The sequence below is a fragment of the Cherax quadricarinatus genome, chromosome 88 (genome assembly GCF_038502225.1).
Source record: "Cherax quadricarinatus isolate ZL_2023a chromosome 88, ASM3850222v1, whole genome shotgun sequence".
Classification (NCBI taxonomy): Eukaryota; Metazoa; Arthropoda; class Malacostraca; order Decapoda; family Parastacidae; genus Cherax; species Cherax quadricarinatus.
This window is the reverse complement of record NC_091379.1, coordinates 3,347,414-3,364,745: the sequence shown is the minus strand read 5'-3', so window position 1 is coordinate 3,364,745 and position 17,332 is coordinate 3,347,414.

Below are 17,332 nucleotides of genomic sequence, written 5' to 3'. Positions count from 1 at the left end.
ATCGGGAGGCCTGGTCATGGACCGGGCCGCGGGGGCGTTGATCCCCGGAATAACCTCCAGGAACGCAGGCGAGAATGATACACTATAATCTACACCTATTAAAGTCTAGAAGGACTGGTCCAAAATCTGTACACAAAACAGTGCAAAATATTCCAAGGAAAAGCAGGGTTGCCATGATTACACTAAGAAAAAACTCAGTAAGTGTGAAGGGACCAAGACTTTTCAACGTCCTCCCTTCTTATATAAGGGGAATTACCAACAGACCTCTGGCTGTCTTCAAGAAAGAACTAGACAAGTTTCTCAAGTCAGTCCCTGATCAGCTTGTCTGTGGTACTTATGTTAGATTTCGTGTGACTAGCACCAACAGTCTGGTTGTTTAGGTCATCCACTGGGATTCCTGGTCTGGGAACGATCCGTGAGGACGCTGACCCTCGGAACACACTCCAGGTAGACTCCAGGTAAGAATGGTTACCTTTATAACTGGGACAGTAGGCCTTCTGCAGTGTTCATCCATTATGTTCTTACTTTCTTCACAAATACTGATTACCAACCTAACACATTTCTAGTACCAATGTTTCACCTATTTCTAAAAATTATTTAAAAAAATTATTAAGTGCTATTTCAAGCTTGTAGTCTGAAAGAAAAAAAACTGTACGGGTATCCGCTGAAACGTTAAGATCAGTCTTCAGTTGGATTTTCCTTTGACGAGTTTCAAGAATTTGTCTGCTACCTTAGCCCAGCCCTAGGCCAGGCTTCTCTGGTGATGCTGGTGGCCGACTTATCCATCACAGTCTGGTTGATCTGGCTGGCACCTGTTGGACGTATTCGTCAAGATTTCTTTCTCTTGAAGACTTTTACACTTGTTCCTCCCACAAGTGTAAATGTTATGCTGACACTTTCACAAGATAAGTAAGTCAGGTTTTGTGAACATGTAAAGTAGCATGCAGATGCGTCATGACAAGTAGAGGCCAGAGCTAGAGTGCAGGTGTTGTCACGGGAGATTTACCGTACCCCAACAGGCAGCAAGAAATGGTGTCATCGGTGTGGTGATAAAGTCGTGTGTGAGCGCTGATTCTTGCTGGGATAACTACAACCCCTTTCCTGCCTCCAGCCTGGTGGAACCTCACCCTCCACACCATCCTGGTCCTGCCTCCAGCCTGGTGGAACCTCACCCTCCACACCAACCTGGTCCTGCCTCCAGCCTGGTGGAACCTCACCCTCCAAACCCACCTGGTCCTGCCTCCAGCCTGGTGGAACCTCACCCTCCACACCCACCTGGTCCTGCCTCCAGCCTGGTGGAACCTCACCCTCCACACCAACCTGGTCCTGCCTCCAGCCTGGTGGAACCTCACCCTCCACACCCACCTGGTCCTGCCTCCAGCCTGGTGGAACCTCACCCTCCACACCCACCTGGTCCTGCCTCCAGCCTGGTGGAACCTCACCCTCCACACCCACCTGGTCCTGCCTTCAGCCTGGTGGAACCTCACCCTCCACACCAACCTGGTCCTGCCTCCAGCCTGGTGGAACCTCACCCTCCACACCAACCTGGTCCTGCCTCCAGCCTGGTGGAACCTCACCCTCCACACCAACCTGGTCCTGCCTCCAGCCTGGTGGAACCTCACCCTCCACACCAACCTGGTCCTGCCTCCAGCCTGGTGGAACCTCACCCTCCACACCCACCCGGTCCTGCCTCCAGCCTGGTGGAACCTCACCCTCCACACCCACCTGGTCCTGCCTCCAGCCTGGTGGAACCTCACCCTCCACACCCACCTGGTCCTGCCTCCAGCCTGGTGGAACCTCACCCTCCACACCCACCTGGTCCTGCCTCCAGCCTGGTGGAACCTCACCCTCCACACCAACCTGGTCCTGCCTCCAGCCTGGTGGAACCTCACCCTCCACACCCACCTGGTCCTGCCTCCAGCCTGGTGGAACCTCACCCTCCACACCAACCTGGTCCTGCCTCCAGCCTGGTGGAACCTCACCCTCCACACCAACCTGGTCCTGCCTCCAGCCTGGTGGAACCTCACCCTCCACACCCACCTGGTCCTGCCTCCAGCCTGGTGGAACCTCACCCTCCACACCCACCTGGTCCTGCCTCCAGCCTGGTGGAACCTCACCCTCCACACCCACCTGGTCCTGCCTCCAGCCTGGTGGAACCTCACCCTCCACACCCACCTGGTCCTGCCTTCAGCCTGGTGGAACCTCACCCTCCACACCAACCTGGTCCTGCCTCCAGCCTGGTGGAACCTCACCCTCCACACCCACCTGGTCCTGCCTTCAGCCTGGTGGAACCTCACCCTCCACACCAACCTGGTCCTGCCTCCAGCCTGGTGGAACCTCACCCTCCACACCCACCTGGTCCTGCCTTCAGCCTGGTGGAACCTCACCCTCCACACCAACCTGGTCCTGCCTCCAGCCTCGTGGAACCTCACCCTCCACACCCACCTGGTCCTGCCTCCAGCCTGGTGGAACCTCACCCTCCACACCCACCTGGTCCTGCCTCCAGCCTGGTGGAACCTCACCCTCCACACCCACCTGGTCCTGCCTCCAGCCTGGTGGAACCTCACCCTCCATACCAACCTGGTCCTGCCTCCAGCCTGGTGGAACCTCACCCTCCATACCAACCTGGTCCTGCCTCCAGCATGGTGGAACCTCACCCTCCACACCCACCTGGTCCTGCCTCCAGCCTGGTGGAACCTCACCCTCCACACCCACCTGGTCCTGCCTTCAGCCTGGTGGAACCTCACCCTCCACACCAACCTGGTCCTGCCTCCAGCCTGGTGGAACCTCACCCTCCACACCCACCTGGTCCTGCCTCCAGCCTGGTGGAACCTCACCCTCCACACCAACCTGGTCCTGCCTTCAGCCTGGTGGAACCTCACCCTCCACACCCACCTGGTCCTGCCTTCAGCCTGGTGGAACCTCACCCTCCACACCAACCTGGTCCTGCCTCCAGCCTGGTGGAACCTCACCCTCCACACCCACCTGGTCCTGCCTCCAGCCTGGTGGAACCTCACCCTCCACACCCACCTGGTCCTGCCTTCAGCCTGGTGGAACCTCACCCTCCACACCCACCTGGTCCTGCCTTCAGCCTGGTGGAACCTCACCCTCCACACCAACCTGGTCCTGCCTCCAGCCTGGTGGAACCTCACCCTCCACACCAACCTGGTCCTGCCTCCAGCCTGGTGGACCCTCACCCTCCACACCAACCTGGTCCTGCCTCCAGCCTGGTGGAACCTCACCCTCCACACCCACCTGGTGGAACCTCACCCTCCACACCCACCTGGTCCTGCCTTCAGCCTGGTGGAACCTCACCCTCCACACCCACCTGGTCCTGCCTTCAGCCTGGTGGAACCTCACCCTCCACACCAACCTGGTCCTGCCTCCAGCCTGGTGGAACCTCACCCTACACACCCATCTTTTCACCGCAGCACAGGCCCTGATTTCACTCTGTTTACTATTACTCTTTGGGTTCCATTTGTTAGGTAGTTAAATATCCATCTGTCCATCTTCCCAGTTATTCCTCTTGCATGCATTTTGCGGGCAATTACCCCGTGGTCGCACTTGTCAAGGCTTTTGCAAAGTCACGTTATTCCAAATGTTATTTTCTTGACTTCTCGCAAATATAAATTTCAAATTAACGCGACGGTCTGGAGTTTTGAGACTCTCTGATAGCAGGTTCTAACCCCGCCCGTGGTATGGTTTAATTATGTTAAGTTATATATAAAACTATTTAGCAAGTAATTAACGAAAATAATTTTCTCGTTTCATTCAATTTCTTAACAATTCTGTTCTTTAATACTTACTTTTATCTTTGATGAGGTCCGAGAGTCTACTCTGGGAGCCCGGCCATGGTCCAGGCTCGTCTGGTGTTTGCGTAGTCAACCAGGCTGCTGCTGTTGGTGGTCCACTGATCTGGTACCTGATGAAGATACTTGTCCAGTTTCCCCCAGAAGACTTATACACTTGTTCCAGCAGTGTTTGATATCTTCTGGTAAGATGTTGAATAATCTGGGGCCATGAATGTTGATACAGTGTTCCCTTGTTGTCCCCACAGCACCCCTGCTTTTTACTGGGTTTATTTTCCGCTTCCATATCTCTTGTTCACTATATTCTGTAAGTTAATATTAGTTAAATATTTATTTTGCAGGAACTACGGCACTAGGAACATGCTTCCTAACATTCTGTCAAGTCGATTTACAGGAGTATCGTGTACGTTGTGGTCATGCCTCACCTACTTCTCAGTTCTTGCAGTGTTTTATGTACAGGTTCAAGGAGGTTATTCTCGTAGCTTCCATTCCTTAGTTCCGATATCTGTTTAGCATATTCAATGTTGCGTATTTATTAGTTTAGCGTACACAGCTAACGAGAGAGAAAATGGGAAACAGGATACCAAAGCTATCTGCTGAGAACTATTTCTATCTAGATTAAGAGCTATCGTGTATTATTTAGGTGTATGAGTCAGGGATTGGAGGGAGAGGGATAGAGAAAAGAGAAAAAGAGAAAACAGAGAGAGAGAGAGAGAGAGAGAGAGAGAGAGAGAGAGAGAGAGAGAGAGAGAGCGAGAGCGAGAGAGAGAGAGAGAGAGAGAGAGAGAGAGAGAGAGAGAGAGAGAGAGAGAGAGAGAGGAGCCGAGAAAACAGTGCCTGCATGCCACATCTGTACCAATAAAGCAACAAACACTCTATCACAGTAGAACATAGCTGTCGTACCTCCATACATCAAAGACCCAGTTCCCACACGCTGCTCGGTACTGGATGAAGAGATATGTGGCCATAGTCACTAGTGGTCACAGTCACTAGTGGCCACAACACTGCGGTCTACCACAGACACTGTAAACCACGTAAACCAGGTATTCCAGTGGGCCATAGTCGCTAGTGGCCACAGCACTGAGGCCCAACACATTCTGTACCATGTAAACCAAGTCTTCCAATAGGCCACAGTCACTAGTGGCCAAATGAGATGTATCTCATACGTTGGACGGCATGTTAGCAGCAATAACGTTTACGATCAGGGTCAGGGTCGAACCGAAGGGAGGAGCTACAATCAACAGGTAGTCAACACATTGCGCCTACTTTAGACTGCCAGCACAGTCTTTAAGCCGCCGCCAACCATGTCAGGAACGCCTCTTTGATTAATATATATTATACAAAGAATGTATATTGAATACATTCAAGAAGTGCCTCTCTGTATAATATTCATCGAGACACAGTAGCATCACAACCTTCTTAATTACTACTGCTCCATCCCTTGGGTATGACCCACTTCCACTGGGAAATCCCGCTAACCAGTGACGATGCCTTGATCTGCTGCACGTCCCCCCCCCCACCTGAAACCAGTATATAAACTCTAACTTCCTGCCTGTACTTCGAAGTCTTCAAGACTCCAGTACTAAACTCCAGCGCTGAGGGAATGATTACCTCGCCTTTAGTATATAGTTCTACAGCCTTTCCAGCATGTCCTTGAATTTATAATGATAAAGCCACTGGATGGCGAAACGTCTACAGATACCAAAGATGTTTCACACGTGTCCAATTCTTAACAATGAAGTAGTCTGACAAAGAAGGTTGGTGTGGGGCTGAGATGATCCCTGGGGACATCAACCAGTTAAGACACAACCAAATATACTGCAGGCCAGTCACGTGACCAATACTTCACTGAAGAACAGTGAATAAACCCTCACACAAGAGAGAGAAGTTTTGTGACAATGTTTCGGTCCGACTTAGACTATTTACAAGTCACTTGTAAATTGTCCAAATCGAACCGAAACGTTGTCACAAGCCTTCTGTGTGCGGGTTATCTGTGTATACTTGACTGAAACACCGTCAGGAGAGGAATAGGAGAAACAGCAACACCAGCTTCAACAGTAGCAGCAGTTGCACGAACAACAGCATAAGCATCACCAGGAACAACACTAGCAGCACCAGCAGCATCACCACGAGCACCAACCAGCAGCAGCATCACCACGAGCACCAACCAGCAGCAGCAGCACCACGAGCACCAACCAGCAGCAGCATCACCACGAGCACCAACCAGCAGCAGCATCACCACGAGCACCAACCAGCAGCAGCATCACCACGAGCACCAACCAGCAGCAGCATCACCACGAGCACCAACCAGCAGCAGCATCACCACGAGCACCAACCAGCAGCAGCATCACCACGAGCACCAACCAGCAGCAGCATCACCACGAGCACCAACCAGCAGCAGCATCACCACGAGCACCAACCAGCAGCAGCATCACCACGAGCACCAACCAGCAGCAGCATCACCACGAGCACCAACCAGCAGCAGCATCACCACGAGCACCAACCAGCAGCAGCATCACCACGAGCACCAACCAGCAGCAGCATCACCACGAGCACCAACCAGCAGCAGCATCACCACGAGCACCAACCAGCAGCAGCATCACCACGAGCACCAACCAGCAGCAGCATCACCACGAGCACCAACCAGCAGCAGCATCACCACGAGCACCAACCAGCAGCAGCATCACCACGAGCACCAACCAGCAGCAGCATCACCACGAGCACCAACCAGCAGCAGCATCACCACGAGCACCAACCAGCAGCAGCATCACCACGAGCACCAACCAGCAGCAGCATCACCACGAGCACCAACCAGCAGCAGCATCACCACGAGCACCAACCAGCAGCAGCATCACCACGAGCACCAACCAGCAGCAGCATCACCACGAGCACCAACCAGCAGCAGCATCACCACGAGCACCAACCAGCAGCAACAGCAGCACAATCACCAGCATCAGCAGCACGATCACCAGCGTCAGCAACAGCAATAAAAGAGAAACAGGAGGAGGAACACCAAGCTTCATAACAACACACAATCATGACAATAACATCAACAGTTAATGGTAAACCATAAAACAGAAATTACAACAGTAAGGTAGCCAGATAAAATAAAAAGCACTGGCAACAGCCACAGTGGCAACGAGAGTAATACAGGCAACAGTAGCAAGGATAATACAGGCAACAGTAGCAAGAATACAGGCAACAGTAGCAAGGATAATACAGGCAACAGTAGCAAGGATAATACAGGCAACAGTAGCAAGAATACAGGCAACAGTAGCAAGGATAATACAGGCAACAGTAGCAAGGATAATACAGGCAACAGTAGCAAGGATAATACAGGTAGCAAGAATACAGTAGCAAGGATAATACAGGCAACAGTAGCAAGAATACAGGCAACAGTAGCAAGGGTAATACAAGCAACAGTAGCAAGGATAATACAGGTAACAGTAGCAAGGATAATACAGGCAACAGTAGCAAGGATAATACAGGCAACAGTAGCAAGGATAATACAGGCAACAGTAGCAAGGATAATACAGGTAACAGTAGAAAAGACAATACAGGCAACGGTAACGTGGACAATACAACAGTAGCAAGGATAATACAAGAGGAGGAATGGTCATACAACAGGAGGAAGGATAAAACAGCAACAGGAGGAAGGGCAATACAGCAACAGAAGGGCAATACAGCAACAGGAAGAAGGGTAATACAACAACAGGAGGAAGGGTAATACAACAGGAGGAAGGGTAATACAACAACAGGAGGAAGGGTAATACAACAGGAGGAAGGGTAATACAACAACAGGAGGAAGGGTAATACAATAACAGTAGCAAGGGTAATATAAACGGAGCACCACAATAAACGGTGTGAGGAACAGGATCACAAAGCGACACTACAACAGCGCCAACATTAACAACAACTATGAGAAGCTACCTCAGTGCTAAGACTAACAGGAATGGTGGTAGTGTAATGGTGGTAGTAGTGGTGGAGTGTAATGGTGGTAGTAGTGGTGGAGTGTAATGGTGGTGGTAGTGGTGGGGTGTAATGGTGGTAGTGGTGATGGAGTGTAATGGTGGTGGTGGTGGGGGCAGTGGAGTGTAATGGCGGTGGTGGAGTGTAATGGTGGTAGTGGTGGTGGTGGAGTGTAATGGAGGTAGTGGTGGTAAAGTGTAATGGTGGTAGTGGTGGAGTGTAATGGTGGTAATGGTGGAGTGTAATGGTGGTAGTGGTGGAGTGAAATGGTGGTAGTGGATTGTAATGGTGATGGTGGAGTGTAATGGTGATGGTGGTAGTTGAGTGTAATGGTGGTGATGGTGGTAGTGGAGTGTAATGGTGGTGGTGGTGGTGGAGTGTAATGGTGGTGATGGTGGAGTGTAATGGTGGTGATGGTGGTGGTTGAGTGTAGTGGTGATGGTGGAGATACTGGAGTGTAATGGTGGTGGTGGAGTATAATGGTTGTGGAGTGTAATGATGACAGAGTGTAATGGTGGTGGGGGAATGTAATAGTGGTAGTGGTGGAGTGTAATGGTAACCATAAGCCACATGTGCAGCAGTGACCATGGGCCACATGTGCAGCAGTGACTATGGGCCACATGTGCAGCACTAACCATGGGCCACATGTGCAGCACTAACCATGGGCCACATGTGCAGCAGTGACCATGGGATACACGTGCAGCAGTGACCATGGGCTACACGTGCAGCAGTGACCATGGGCCACATGTGCAGCAGTGACTATGGGACACATGTGCAGCACTAACCATGGGCCACATGTGCAGCAGTGACCATGGGATACACGTGCAGCAGTGACCATGGGCTACACGTGCAGCAGTGACCATGGGCTACATGTGCAGCAGTGACCATGGGCTACACGTGCAGCAGTGACCATGGGCTACACGTGCAGCAGCGACCCTAGGCTACACGTGCAGCAGTGACCATGGGCTACACGTGCAGCAGTGACCATGGGCTACACGTGCAGCAGTGACCATGGGCCACATGTGTAGCAGTGACCATGGGCTACATGTGCAGCAGTGACCATAGGCTACCCGTGCAGCAGTGACCATGGGCTACACGTGCAGCAGTGACCATGGGTTACACGTGCAGCAGTGACCATGGGCTACACGTGCAGCAGTGACCATGGGCTACACGTGCAGCAGTGACCATGGGCTACACGTGCACCAGTGACCATGGGTTACACGTGCAGTGACCATGGGCTACACGTGCAGCAGTGACCATGGGCTACACGTGCAGCAGTGACCACGGGCTACACGCGCAGCAGTGACCACGGGCTACACGTGCAGCAGTGACCACGGGCTACACGTGCAGCAGTGACCATGGGCTACACGTGCAGCAGTGACCATGGGCTACACGTGCAGCAGTGACTATGGGCCACACGTGCAGCAGTGACCATGGGCTACACGTGCAGCAGTGACCATGGGTTACACGTGCAGTGACCATGGGCTACACGTGCAGCAGTGACCATGGGCTACACGTGCATCAGCGACCACGGGCTACACGTGCAGCAGCGACCACGGGCTACACGTGCAGCAGTGACCATGGGTTACACGTGCAGCAGTGACCATGGGCTACACGTGCAGCAGTGACCATGGGCTACACGTGCAGCAGTGACCATGGACTACAAGTGCAGCAGTGACCATGGACTACACGTGCAGCAGTGACCATGGGCTACACGTGCAGCAGTGACCATGGGCTACACGTGCAGCAGTGACCATGGGCTACACGTGCAGCAGTGACCATGGGTTACACGTGCAGCAGTGACCATGGGCTACACGTGGAGCAGTGACCATGGGTTACACGTGCAGCAGTGACCATCGGCCACACGTGCAGCAGTGGCCATAGGCTACACGTGCAGCAGTGACCATGGACTACACGTGCAGCAGTGACCATGGGCTACACGTGCAGCAGACCATGGGCCACACGTGCAGCAGTGACCATGGGCTACACGTGCAGCAGTGACCATGGACTACACGTGCAGCAGTGACCATGGACTACACGTGCAGCAGTGACCATGGCCTACAGGTGCAGCAGTGACCATGGGCTACACGTGCAGCAGTGACCATGGACCACACGTGCAGCAGTGGCCATGGGCTACACGTGCAGCAGTGACCATGGGCTACACGTGCAGCAGTGACCATGGGCTACACCTGCAGCAGTGACCATGGGCTACACGTACAGCAGTGACCATGGGCCACACGTGCAGCAGTGACCATGACCCACACGTGCAGCAGTGACCATGGGCCACACGTGCAGCAGTGACCACGGGCTACACGTGCAGCAGTGACCATGGACTACACGTGCAGCAGTGACCATGGGCTACACGTGCAGCAGTGACCATGGGCTACACGTGCAGCAGTGACCATGGACCACACGTGCAGCAGTGGCCATGGGCTACATGTGCAGCAGTGACCATGGGCTACACGTGCAGCAGTGACCATGGGCTACACCTGCAGCAGTGACCATGGGCTACACGTACAGCAGTGACCATGGGCCACACGTGCAGCAGTGACCATGGCCCACACGTGCAGCAGTGACCTTGGGCCACACGTGCAGCAGTGACCACGGGCTACACGTGCAGCAGTGACCATGGGTTACACGTGCAGCAGTGGCCATGGGCTACACGTGCAGCAGTGACCATGGGCTACACGTGCAGCAGACCATGGGCTACACGTACAGCAGTGACCATGGGCCACACGTGCAGCAGTGACCATGGCCCACACGTGCAGCAGTGACCATGGGCCACGTGCAGCAGTGACCACGGGCTACACGTGCAGCAGTGACCACGGGCCACACGTGCAGCAGTGACCATGGGCTACACGTGCAGCAGTGACCATGGGCTACACGTGCAGCAGTGACCATGGGCTACACGTGCAGCAGTGACCATGGGCTACACGTGCAGCAGTGACCATGGGCTACACGTGCAGCAGTGACCATGGGCTACACGTGCAGCAGTGACCATGGGCTACACGTGCAGCAGTGACCATGGGCTACACGTGCAGCAGTGACCATGGGCTACACGTGCAGCAGTGACCATGGGCTACACGTGCACCAGTGACCATGGGCTACACGTGCACCAGTGACCATGGGCTACACGTGCAGCAGTGACCATGGGCTACACGTGCAGCAGTGACCATGGACTACACGTGCAGCAGTGACCATGGGCTACACGTGCAGCAGACCATGGGCTACACGTGCAGCAGTGACCATGGGCTACACGTGCAGCAGTGACCATGGGCTACAGGTGCAGCAGTGACCATGGGCTACACGTGCAGCAGTGGCCATGGGCTACACGTGCACCAGTGACCATGAGCTACACGTGCACCAGTGACCATGGTCTACACGTGCAGTAGTGACCATGGGCTACACGTGCAGCAGTGACCATGGGCTACAGGTGCAGCAGTGATCATGGGCTACAGGTGCAGCAGTGACCATGGGCTACACGTGCAGCAGTGACCATGGGCTACACGTGCAGCAGTGACCATGGGCTACACGTGCAGCAGTGACCATGGGCTACACGTGCAGCAGTGACCATGGGCTACACGTGCAGCAGTGACCATGGGCTACACGTGCAGCAGTGACCATGGGCTACACGTGCAGCAGTGACCATGGGCCACACGTGCAGCAGTGACCATGGGCTACACGTGCAGCAGTGACCATGGGCTACACGTGCAGCAGTGACCATGGGCTACACGTGCAGCAGTGACCATGGGCTACACGTGCAGCAGTGACCATGGGTTACACGTGCAGCAGTGACCATGGGCTACACGTGCAGCAGTGACCATGGGCTATACGTGCAGCAGTGACCATGGGCTACACGTGCAGCAGTGACCATGGGCTACACGTGCAGCAGTGACCATGGGTTACACGTGCAGCAGTGACCATGGGCTACACGTGCAGCAGTGACCATGGGCTACATGTGCAGCAGTGACCATGGGCTACACGTGCAGCAGTGACCATGGGCTACAGGTGCAGCAGTGACCATGGGCTACACGTGCAGCAGTGACCATGGGCTACATCAATAGCTCTCCTCGTAACCCATGAATGAAGCTCATTTTCTTCTTCGCTGATTTACCGGGGGCACTAAAACATTGCTGATAAACTGTTATTTCCACATAAACGCCCACTCTTTTCCCTGCAACAATTCACATAGCAATATATTTGGCAGGGGTAAGTTAGGAGCGCACTTAACTTAGCCCAACACTTTATCTAAGTTAGAAGAGTTGATCGGATGGAGGGGGGAGCGACTTAGCCCCCCATAAGTGGGGGATTTGTAATATTAAAAGCCCCCTCCCCGTACCTACATGGCGGCACCCACTGAGCTACGGCCTCCAACGCTCGCCAGAAAAAGATAGATGACAATGAATGGGTTAGGACAGAGGAAAAACTTTCTGATTACAAAGCCCCCGTCCCGCTCTGGCGACAGTAATAGCCAGGGATAAAATTTCAATTTCTATAAATCTCTCCATTTTATTTGTTCCACTGATTTCGCAGGCACAGCGGATAAAATAGCCAGGTTTTTTCCCACCCCTTCCTATCTAGCAACTATTCCACCCACCATTTTTGGTCACTACTACAATATATGTAATGTGTTATTCTACCTCAATGTGTTTACTTGTATCATAAAGTTATATCAGGTGCTTGAGAGCGGCGGGTGTTGGTAGTGGGTACTATTAGGTGTTGGTGGAGGGCAGGCAGTGGAGAATGTGTGATGGTTGGTGGTGGACGGTGATGAGTGGGTGATGGTGTGGGTGTTAAGTGGGTGGTGGTGGGTACTACTAGGTGTTGGTGGGTGGCAGGCAGTGGAGAATGTGTGATGGTTGGTGGTGGACGGTGATGAGTGGGTGATGGTGTGGGTGTTAAGTGGGTGGTGGTGGGTACTATTAGGTGTTGGTGGAGGGCAGGCAGTGGAGAATGTGTGATGGTTGGTGGTGGACGGTGATGAGTGGGTGATGGTGTGGGTGTTAAGTGGGTGGTGGTGGGTACTATTAGGTGTTGGTGGAGGGCAGGCAGTGGAGAATGTGTGATGGTTGGTGGTGGACGGTGATGAGTGGGTGATGGTGTGGGTGTTAAGTGGGTGGTGGTGGGTACTACTTTTGTTGGTGGGTGGCAGGCAGTGGAGAATGTGTGATGGTTGGTGGTGGACGGTGATGAGTGGGTGATGGTGTGGGTGTTAAGTGGGTGGTGGTGGGTACTACTAGGTGTTGGTGGGTGGCAGGCAGTGGAGAATGTGTGATGGTTGGTGGTGGACGGTGATGAGTGGGTGATGCTGTGGGTGTTAAGTGGGTGGTGGTGGGTACTACTAGGTGTTGGTGGGTGGCAGGCAGTGGAGAATGTGTGATGGTTGGTGGTGGACGGTGATGAGTGGGTGATGGTGTGGGTGTTAAGTGGGTGGTGGTGGGTACTACTAGGTGTTGGTGGGTGGCAGGCAGTGGAGAATGTGTGATGGTTGGTGGTGGACGGTGATGAGTGGGTGATGGTGTGGGTGTTAAGTGGGTGGTGGTGGGTACTACTTTTGTTGGTGGGTGGCAGGCAGTGGAGAATGTGTGATGGTTGGTGGTGGACGGTGATGAGTGGGTGATGCTGTGGGTGTTAAGTGGGTGGTGGTGGGTACTACTAGGTGTTGGTGGGTGGCAGGCAGTGGAGAATGTGTGATGGTTGGTGGTGGACGGTGATGAGTGGGTGATGCTGTGGGTGTTAAGTGGGTGGTGGTGGGTACTACTAGGTGTTGGTGGGTGGCAGGCAGTGGACAATGCGTGATGGTTGGTGGTGGACGGTGATGAGTGGGTGATGGTGTGGGTGTTAAGTGGGTGGTGGTGGGTACTACTAGGTGTTGGTGGGTGGCAGGCAGTGGAGAATGTGTGATGGTTGGTGGTGGACGGTGATGAGTGGGTGATGGTGTGGGTGTTAAGTGGGTGGTGGTATGTGAGACAGGTGGGTGTGCGAGTGGTAGATGATGCCGGTGGTGATAGAAAGAGAAAAGGGGATTTAAATATTAAGCGTGGAACGGATACTAGCAACCAATGGTTCCTGCAGTAGCCATCGACAGGAACATCCCTGCAGTAATAACCAAGCTTCAACTCGCTTCATCCTCGTCGTGGTAGTCGTAGTCGTAGTGGTCGTAGTAGTCATGGCAGTAGTCGTCTTCGTCAGAAAACCCTTGACAACATCGACCCCTTCTCCTGCCGCCTCCAAAGTGACCATCAGAATTTTTTTTTCCTCGTTCCCGGACAAACTCACCTTCAACACCCTACACTACCATTTTCCACGATACCTCCCTTACCCAAACTTTGTCTGTGTAGCCTCACTCTGCCACGGGCATGTACACACACACACACACACACAGTCTACATGAAGTGTAGGAGACATTCATCAAAGTGGGCACAGAATGCAGTGGATGTGTGTGTGTGTGTGTGTGTATGTGTGTGTGTGTGTGTGTGTTACTCATTACTGGGACCAATTTGACCTCCCTCTAGGTTTCTTAAATTGTAAAATAAACATTAAGAGGTTTATCTGGAGTTTATCTGGAGAGAGTTCCGGGGGTCAACGCCCCCGCGGCCCGGTCTGTGACCAGGCCTCCTTAGGTCAGTGTCCCAGGATGCGACCCACACCAGTCGACTAACACCCAGGTACCCATTTTACTGATGGGGAACATAGACAACAGGTTGAAAGAAACACGTCCAATGTTTCTACTCTGGCTGGGAATCGAACCCTGGACCTCACCGTGTGAAGCGAGAGCGTTAACCACCAGGCTTAGTGCAGGCACTAAGCAATAAACAAGAGTACATTACAACTCACACTGTTGACACAACACTACTAACATCAACCCCAGCCTGGGCTGTTTTAAAATACAAATTACTAGCATTTAATTACAGCAAAGATGCTACCAAACTTACAACGTGCTAAAATTGTTTATAAAGTCTGTGGTATTAATTCATATATATATAACTGTGGTATTATTTTCATACTTTTGACCAATTTACTTGCCACTGTACGTGTTCATGTGAGACAAAGACCAGCAACCCTGCCAGAGTGCAAAGTGTTTAACTAGCTTCTGTTTTTTTTACACTCTTAAGACATTACTGGATTCTGGACAAAAGCTCTGTCATTTCTCTTGAAGTTTGTGGCTGGAGCATGATCCCCATAATACCAAACCTCCAACGCTCCCTCCTCTGGCTCATTACACTTTTCCATGACCCTGGACTGAAGAAATGCTCTTTGACATCGCTATGATTCATCAATATTTACCTTCCATGTCTGACCCCTCGTCTCAGGTCCCCTCATTTCTAAGAGACAGGCTGCCTACCCTGTCAGTACCTCATAAGATTATACAAGTGGTAATCAAACGCACCTTTTTCCCCTCTCTGCTCCAAGGTCATCAGATTCAACTCCTCGTGTCTGCCCATAAATTGCATTTCTCCCAACTCAACAACAAATCTTGTTTGAGGGGTGGATGGATTCTTGGCTCCTGTCCCCGCCTTTAAAAGTTACCAGGCCGGTCATTGCTAATCTCTGGCCACTTGAGTTCTATCACACGTATATTGATAATTACGTACTGAGTTGTTTCTGCCTACTTATACATGAATAAATCTGTGCTCGTGCATGCACGTACAGAGAGGACGATAATATGCAACTTAAGATATTTAAAGCAGCATCACTGAGAGGGCTTCAAGCGAGTAGAGGAACATGTGGAGCTACTGAATCCCTATCAGTGCCACATGGGACAGCACCAGCTGGTTCAAGACTGCAGTACAGCAGCTGGTGCAGGCTCTACAAACATCAACCACAGGCAGTACAAGATGGTTCAACACTGCAGTACAACAGCTGGTGCAGGCTCTACAAACATCAACCACAGGCAGTACAAGATGGTTCAACACTGCAGTACAACAGCTGGTGCAGGCTCTACAAACATCAACCACAGGCAGTACAAGATGGTTCAACACTCACGGAGAACAAAGACAACGATGATCATAGGAAGGGCGTATTAGACAAGGCTTTGTGCACCCTACTAGTGTCATCACCATAACTACTGCAAATACTACAATAACCACCGCCACCCCAACAATGAACGCCACCAGTACCACCACCACCACCACCACCACCTCCACTACCACAGTGGGTCAGTAGCAAAAAGTAGCAACAGTACCAGAGTGAAAGCACCACCACGACCCGTGTGGCAGCAGCATAAGGAGCTTGTCACCAGTAGCAACAGGAGGGAAGGGCCAACAGCAATATCAGAAGGAACACCAAGAAGGGTAGGCCAAGACCAAGAGCAGCAGAAGTAGGAGGGACGGGCCAGCAGCACCAACACAGACAAAAAAAAATAGATGCGGGCCAAAAACAGCATTAAGGACAGGCCAGCAGCAAGAGGGGCGGTCCAGCAGCAGCAGCAGCAGCAGCAAGAAGACAGAGTGGGCGGTTCAGACTGGGATCAACACAACCCACCACCGACAAATTGTTCTCAACTTTTCTCATTTAGAGCGGGGCGGCCAAACCGTTCATCGCAGAGCGGGCGGGCACAGAACTCAACAATGGTATATTATAGCAGCCCTGGGACTGCCCACTATTTCACCGCGCTCCGCTTAATATCACCCTTCACCTAATGCTCTCTTGGCTTAGCATGACTCCCGCTCCTTACTGACACTCACAGCTGCCCCCATCTTAGGGCGGGCCCTAAGGACCCCCCTGACGCCGGGCCCACACCCAGAGCACCAGCTTCCCTCAGTACGTGATAACGCGCCTTCACTGTTTCCACATTGATCCTTTCCCCTGCGAGGCACAGTTAAGAAACTCGGCTTTTATGGGGGGTTCTAATTCAAGTGCCACGGTGTTGAACAATGCTGTGTGGCTCTCTGTTGGTGTAAGGTGGGTGGCTGTTGATGCTCCAGATGCTGTTGTTACTGCTCGTTTGTTGTTGATGCTGCTTCTGCTAGTAGTTGCTGTTTTGCTAATTCTGCTGTAACTACTGCTCCTGATGCTGGTGCTTACTGTTCATTTATTTTGCTAATTCTGCTGTAACTACTGCTCCTGATGCTGGTGTTACTGTTCATTTGTTGCTGCTGCTCCTGCTGCTAGTTGCCGTTCTGATAGTGCTGCTGTAACTGCTGCTACTGATATTGGTGCTATTGCTCGTCTGTTGTTGATGCTGCTTCTGCTAGTAGTTGCTGTTCTGCTAATTCTGCTGTAACTATTACTCCTGATGCTGGTGCTACTGCCCCTACTGTTCGTTTGGTACTGTTGCTGCTACTCCTGCCGCTAGTTGCTGTTCTGCTGTAAATGTTACTTCTGATGCTGGTGCTGCTACTACTGCTGATGCTGTAGTGACTGGGGTACAGCCACGGTACACCGTCAGTAAGAAGAGTGCAAGCTAAGGTTGACAGCAGCTTATGACTGGGATCCGTATGGCCATAAACACTACTACTACTGAAGAGTAAGCACATCAGTGAGAACGTAGCAGGGTAAGCAAGGAAAAAGTCCTGCTTGCCTCTTACATCTGATGCTAATTACTGCGATTC